This window comes from Rattus norvegicus, chromosome X, assembly GCF_036323735.1.
Source record: "Rattus norvegicus strain BN/NHsdMcwi chromosome X, GRCr8, whole genome shotgun sequence".
Classification (NCBI taxonomy): Eukaryota; Metazoa; Chordata; class Mammalia; order Rodentia; family Muridae; genus Rattus; species Rattus norvegicus.
Genome location: NC_086039.1, coordinates 22,419,586 through 22,427,311, shown reverse-complemented (window position 1 = coordinate 22,427,311; position 7,726 = coordinate 22,419,586). Strand labels below are relative to the sequence as shown.

The 7,726-nt window shown below is 39.1% G+C and overlaps 1 non-coding gene across 1 annotated transcript; it reads right to left on the bottom strand.

Annotated features, from left to right (window-relative positions):
* Positions 1-607: 607 nt before the first annotated feature.
* LOC120099558 (U6 spliceosomal RNA) lies at positions 608-713 on the bottom strand. Its single transcript, XR_005498702.1, has one exon. It is a non-coding gene; the product is annotated as a U6 spliceosomal RNA (small nuclear RNA).
* Positions 714-7,726: the final 7,013 nt, after the last annotated feature.

Genomic DNA, 7,726 nt, shown 5'->3' with positions numbered 1-7,726 from the left:
GCAGGGTCCTCGTTGCGTATCCAGTTTCTTAATCTATGTCTTTTTATTGGGGAGTTGAGGCCATTGATGTTGAGAGATATTAAGGAATAGTGATTATTGCTTCCTGTTATATTCATATTTGGATATGAGGTTATGTTTGTGTGCTTTTTCTTCTCTTTGTTTTGTTGCCAAGACGATTAGTTTCTTGCTTCTTCTAGGGTGTAGCTTGCCTCCTTATGTTGGGCTTTACCATTTATTATCCTTTGTAGTGCTGGATTTGTAAAAAGATATTGTTTAAATTTGGTTTTTTCATGGAATATCTTGGTTTTTCCATCTATGTTACTTGAGAGTTTTGTAGGATACAGTAACCTGGGCTGGCATTTGTGTTCTCTTAGGGTCTGTATGACATCTGTCCAGGATCTTCTGGCTTTCATAGTCTCTGGCGAAAAGTCTGGTGTGATTTTGATAGGTCTGCCTTTACATGTTACTTGACCTTTTTCCCTTACTGCTTTTAACATTTTTTCTTTATTTGTGCGTTTGGTGTTTTGACTATTATGTGACGGGAGGAGTTTTTTTTCTGGTCCAATCTATTTGGAGTTCTGTAGGCTTCTTGTATGCTTATGGGTATAAAAATATGGAACTATCACGAATTTGTGTGTCATCCTTGCGCAGGGGTCTTGCTAATCTTCTCTGTATCGTTCCAATTTTAGTATATGTGCTGCCGAAGTGAGCACATATAGATGATTTCTCAATGATAATCCTATAAGAATTCCTAAAATTGTATCAGTACTTATTAAGTCCTTTATATTAAGACCTGCTACTTAGTTCTCTCTGATATATAAACTGCAGTAAGAATTCTGCCAGGCTTACATGCCATAAGTAAATTGCTTTGGAGATAGAAAGTAGGTATTTATTGCTTAGAACATGTTCTTAGAGATTGTAAAACAGTTTACAAAGGGAACTAATGTAAGGACAGAAGATAAAATATTGGCTGGATTTATCTATACAAAACTTTAATAATAACTTAATTATGGCCGTTAATCCTCCATGAACCTGTAGAGGTAGTAAAAGATAATGAATATCTAGTCTTAAGGGATACATATGTAAACATCTCTGTTATAAACTTCTTAATCAATTTATGACTTGAATTTATGTTTGAACTATTAGTGAACATTTTAGGAAACAAGGTGGAAAGCTTGGGAAAACCATGTGATCTATTACCCTAAAAAATGGTAAAAATCTTGGAAGGAATACATTCCACGTGCATTATCCAGAATGAGTGAATTCTTTCCTCACTGACATCTGGTCCTTTGCTCCATTTGTGTATGTAAATATGAATGTGTGTGTGTGTGTGTGTGTGTGTGTGTGTGTGTGTGCATGATGCAATTATGAAATAATCATGTAACTGGGCCCAACTGGTTTACATGAAAGTTTATGTGTATCCATGAGTTTGTATAGTCATATGTGTGTGTTTCTACATATTTTCTTATGTAACAGTTTTTTGTTCTGTGAGATGGTTTTCTTCTCCTGGTTCAATCCTAGGCCTCGCTGCACATATATAGCAGATGTGCAACTCGACCTTCATGTAGGTCCTAAACACCTGGAATGGGGGCTATCCCAAGAGCTGTTGCCTATACATGAGATATGTTCCTTTTATTGGGCTGCCTTGTCCGGCCTCAGTAGGAGAGGAAGTGCCTAGCCTCACAGAAACTTGATATGCCAGGGTGGGAAGATACCCAGGGAGGTCCCAACAGCTCAGAGCAGAATGGTACAGCTGTGTCTTAGGGTAGAATAATTCCAAATTTCCTGGGAAACCTCCAAATTGATTTCAGAAGTGGTTGTACAAGATTGTATTCCTGTAAGGCAAGTGGATCGTGCCACCAGACCAAACACCTATTAATGTTGAAGCAGGTTCACAAACCCTGGGAATTCTCATAATTGAGAATGGCAGGTCTTGGAAACAGCTCCTAGTCAGGGTGCAAATATCCTGGAATACGTTAAAATGATACCCCTCTGAGAGGGCCATAGCACTCAGGTAAGAAGTACATCTGAAGCCCTTTTCCATGAAAACAACGCATCCCTAACATCTCAAAGTGAGCTAATGGAAATCATCTACCACTGGATCCTTACCCCCAAAAGGTTTATAATCTCCTTAACTATAGCAAAATGGAATGAGGGGACTGATCGCAACTTGTTAGCAGCTAGGCAACTTAGGATAATTCTCAGCATACTGAGATGAAAAGGAGACAGACTTTCTTTTTTTTTTTACCTTTTTTTTTATTAACTTGAGTATTTCTTATATACATTTCAAGTGTTATTCCCTTTCCCGGTATCCGGGCAAACATCCCCTCCCCCGTCCCCTTCCTTATGGGTGTTCCCCTACCGACCCTCCCCCCATTGCCGCCCTCCCCCCACCAGTCAAGTTCACTGGGGGTTCAGTCTTAGCAGGACCCAGGGCTTCTCCTTCCACTGGTGCTCTTACTAGGATATTCATTGCTACCTATGAGGTCAGAGTCCAGGGTCAGTCCATGTATAGTCTTTAGGTAGTGTCTTAGTCCCTGGAAGCTCTGGTTGCTTAGCATTGTTGTACATAAGGGGTCTCGAGCCCCTTCAAGATCTTCCAGTTCTTTCTCTGATTCCTTCAATGGGGGTCCTATTCTCAGTTCAGTGGTTTGCTGCTGGCATTCGCCTCTGTATTTGCTGTATTCTGGCTGTGTCTCTCAGGAGCGATCTACATCCGGCTCCTGTCGGTCTGCACTTCTTTCCTTCATCCATTTTGTCTAATTGGGTGGCTGTATATGTATGGGCCACATGTGGGGCAGGCTCTGAATGGGTGTTCCTTCAGTCTCTGTTTTAATCTTTGCCTCTCTCTTCCCGCCAAGGGTATTCTTGTTCCCCTTTTAAAGAAGGAGTGAAGCATTCACATTTTGATCATCCGTCTTGAGTTTCATTTGTTCTAGGGAACTAAGGTAATTCAAGCATTTGGGCTAATAGCCACTTATCAATGAGTGCATACCATGTATGTCTTTCTGTGATTGGGTTAGCTCACTCAGGATGATGTTTTCCAGTTCCAACCATTTGCCTACGAATTTCATAAAGTCGTTGTTTTTGATAGCTGAGTAATATTCCATTGTGTAGATGTACCACATTTTCTGTATCCATTCCTCTGTTGAAGGGCATCTGGGTTCTTTCCAGCTTCTGGCTATTATAAATAAGGCTGGAATGAACATAGTGGAGCACGTGTCTTTTTTATATGTTGGGGCATCTTTTGGGTATATGCCCAAGAGAGGTATAGCTGGATCCTCAGGCAGTTCAATGTCCAATTTTCTGAGGATCCTCCAGACTGATTTCCAGAATGGTTGTACCAGTTTGCAATCCCACCAACAATGGAGGAGTGTTCCTCTTTCTCCACATCCTCGCCAGCATCTGTTGTCCCCTGAGTTTTTGATCATAGCCATTCTCACTGGTGTGAGGTGAAATCTCAGGGTTGTTTTGATTTGCATTTCCCTTATGACTAAAGATGTTGAACATTTCTTTAGGTGTTTCTCAGCCATTTGGCATTCCTCAGCTGTGAATTCTTTGTTTAGCTCTGAACCCCATTTTTAATAGGGTTATTTGTTTCCCTGCGGTCTAACTTTTTGAGTTCTTTGTATATTTTGGATATAAGGCCTCTATCTGTTGTAGGATTGGTAAAGATCTTTTCCCAATCTGTTGGTTGCCATTTTGTCCTAACCACAGTGTCCTTTGCCTTACAGAAGCTTTGCAGTTTTACGAGATCCCATTTGTCGATTCTTGATCTTAGAGCGTAAGCCATTGGTGTTTTGTTTAGGAAATTTTCTCCAGAGCCCATGTGTTCGAGATGCTGCCCTAGTTTTTCTTCTATTAGTTTGAGTGTATCTGGTTTGATGTGGAGGTCCTTGATCCACTTGGACTTAAGCTTTGTACAGGGTGATAAGCATGGATCGATCTGCATTCTTCTACATGTTGACCTCCAGTTGAACCAGCACCATTTGCTGAAAATGCTATCTTTTTTCCATTTGATGGTTTTGGCTCCTTTGGAGACAGACTTTCTTAAGCAGAGGATCTTGGTGTTTTGCCTAGGAAGCTGCAAACCTGGGGAGTGGTCCTCATAATTTTTTTTCTCATGGGAAAGTAACCAGCTCTTCACTTTGTTGATTCTTTGTATACTTTTTTTGGTTTCTACTTGGTTGCTTTGAGCCCTGTGTTTCATTATGTCCTGCTGCCTATTCCTCTTGGTTGAATTGGCTTCCTTTTTTCTAGAGCTTTTAGGTGTGTGTCAAGCTACTAATGCATGCTCTATCCAATTTCTTTTTATTCACATTCATATCTATGAGATTTCCACTTAGCACTTCTTTCATTTTGTTCCATAAATATGGGTATATTTTGCCTTCATTTTCATTAAATTATAAAAACTATTTAATTTTTTTATTTATTCCTTGACCATGTTACCATTGAGTAGTGCATTGTTTAGCTTCCATGTGTATGTTAGCTTTCTGTAGTTATTGTTGTTATTGAAGACCGGCATTTGTCAGTGGTAATCTTATGGGATGCAGGGATTTTTTACAATTTTCTAGTATCTGTTGATGCCTGCTTTGTGACCCATTATGTGGCAAATTTTGGAGAAGGTAATTTGAGTTTCTGAGATGAAAGTATATTCTTTTGTTTTAGTACAAAATGTTCTATGAATATTTGATAGAACCATTTGGTTCATAATATCTGTTAGTTTTTCAATGTCTCTATTTTGATTTTGTTTCCATGATCTGTCCATCGAAGAGAGTGGGGTGTTGAAGTCTGCCACTATTATTGTGTGAGTTGCAATGTGTACTTTGAGCTTTAGCAAGGTTTCTTTTATGAATGCAGATGTCCTTGCATTTGGAGCACAGATACTCAGGATTGAGGGTACTTTTTCATGGATTTTTCCTTTGATGAATATGAAGTTCCCTTCCTTAACTTTTTGATAAGTTTTGGTTGAAAGTCGATTTTATTCGATAGTAGAATGACTACTCCATCTTGTTCCTCGGGATCACTTTCTAGGGAAACTTTTTCCAGCCTTCTACTCTGAGGTAGTGTCTGTCATTGTCACTGAGGTTTATTTCAGGTATGTAGCATAATGCTGGGTCTTCTTTCCATGTCCAGTCTGTTAGCCTATGCTTTTTTATTGGAACATTGAATCCATTGTTTTCAAGAAATATTAAGATATAACAATTGTTGTTTCCTGATATTGTTAGAGGAGGAATTGTTTTTGTGTCTCTCTTCTTTTGGTTTTGCTGCAAGAAGATTACCTTCTTGCTTTTTCTATGGGGTAATTTCCCTCCTTGTGGTGTTTTTCATTTATTATCATTTGTAGGACTGGAATTGTAGAAAGTTATTGTGTGAATTTGCTCTTGTAATGGAATATCTTGGTTTCTCCACTTATGTCAATTTAGAGTTTTGCTCCATATAGTAGCCTGGGCTAGTGTTTGCGTTCTCTGCATGACATTTATTTAGGATCTTCTGTCTTTCATAGTCTCTGTTGAGAAGTCTGATGTAATTCTGATAGGCCTGCCTTTATATGTTACTTGACTCTTTTCCCATAATGCTCTTAGAAATGTTTCTTTGTTTTGTGTATTTGGTATTTTGACTATTATGTGACTGGAGTGATTTCTTTTCTGGCAAATCTGTTTAAATATTTGTCTGCTTCTTGTATGGTCATGGGCCTTTCTTTCTTTAGGTTAGGGAAGTTTTCTTCTATAATTTTATTGAAGATATTTACTGGCCTTTCAAGTTGGGAATCTTTGTTCTTTTCTATATCTATTATTCGTAGATTTGTTCTTCCAATTGTGTCCTGTATTTCCTGGGTACTTTCCGTTAGGAGATTTTTCCTTTTTGCATTTTCTTTGTCTATCTTGTCAATGTTTTCTAAGGTATGTTCTGCCCCTAAGATTTTCTCTTCTCTCTCTTTTATTCTGTTGGTGATGCTAATGTCCATGACTCCTGATCTCTTTCCCAGAATTTCTATCACCAGGGTTTTCTTCATTTGTGTTTTCCTTATTGTTTCTATTTACGTTTTTAGATCCTGGATGATTTTGTTCAATTGCTTCACCTGTTTGGTTCTAGTTTCCTGTAATTCTTTAATCGATTTTTTTGTTTCCTCCTTATGGTCTTCTACTTTTTTACATGTGTTCTTCTCTATTTCTTTAAGGAAGTTATTTATCATCATCATGAGATGTAATTTTAAAACCAAAACTTGCTTTTATAGTGTGTTGGAGAATCGAGAACTTGCTGTGGTAGAAGGTATGGGTTCAGAAGATGTCAAGTAGTCTTCATTTCTGTTGCTTAGATTATTGTGCTTGTTCCTCTCCATCTGGTTATGTCTGGTGTTTGTTGGACTTGTGGCCTCTGAGTGGAGTTTGTTCCTCCTGTGGGTCTGTGAGACTATGATATTAAAAGTGAGAACAATCCTGGGAGACCAGCTCTCTCAGGTCACCTTGTAGGTCCAAGAACTGTGGGATAACTCCAGCTTGGGGGAGAGATGCAAGGCAGAAGATTCCTGTCCTTGGCTGCCTTTTGACTCCAGGACCCCATGTACTCCAAGACATTCATCTCCTTTGTCAGTCAATGAAAAGAAATTAGTGTCTCACCTTTGGGCTATGGGCTTAGGAGGGAGAGTGCTCCTGTCTGAACAACTTTGTGCAGGCAAGTTTTGTGTCTGAGACCTGTGAAACAGTTCCAGTTTTTATGAAGACCAGAAGGGTCCACTCCAAATCTGCCCTATGGCTCCTATGCCCAGTGAGCTCTGGCATGTCTCTTCTTGGATAATCAGTGGAGAAAAAGTGGGGTCCCATATCTGGGCTTTGGAGGAGAGTGGTCCTGGTAGACCAGTTCTCTACAGTCAAGGTTTGTGTCCTAGCGCTGTGGGAGAGCTCCAGTTCTGGGCCCCATTTGTTGATTCTTGATGTTGAAGCATAAGCCATTGGTGTTATGTTCAGGACTTTATTTGCAGTGCCCATATGTTGGATGATCTTCCCCACTTCCTCTTCTATTAGTTTCAGTGTATCTGGTTTTATGTGGAGGTCCTTGATCCACTTGGACTTGAGCTTTGTACAAGGAAATAAGAGTGAATCCACGTACATTCTTCTACATGCTGAGCACTAGGTGGAATAGCAGAATTTGTTGAAAATGCTGTCATTTTTCCAGTGGATGGTTTTAGCACCTCTGTCAAACATCAAGTAACCACAGGTATGTGGGTTCATTTCTGTGTCTTCAATTCTATTCCATTGATCAACTGCCTGTCACCGTACCAATACCATTCAGTTTTTATCATTATTGCTCTGTAATACAGATGCAGTTTAGGATTTGTGATTTCCCTCAGTTCTTTTATTGTTAAGAAGATTTTTCACTATCCTGTTTTTATTCCAAATGAGCTTGCAAATTGCTCTTCCAAATTCTATGAAAAAATTAGGTGGAATTTTGATGGGAATTGCATTGAACCTTTAGATTGCTTTCTGCAAGATGGCCACATTTACAATATTAATCCTGCCAAATAATCAGCATAGGCAATCTTTCCATCTTCTGAAATCTTCAATTTCTAACTTCAGAGACTTGAAGTTCTTGTCATACAGTTTTGCTTGGTTAGAGTGTGACCCCAAGGTATTTTATATTATTTGTGACTATTGTGAATGTTGTCATTTCCCTAATTTCTTTTTTTTCTTTTTCCTTTTTTTTCCGGAGCTGGGGACCAAACCCA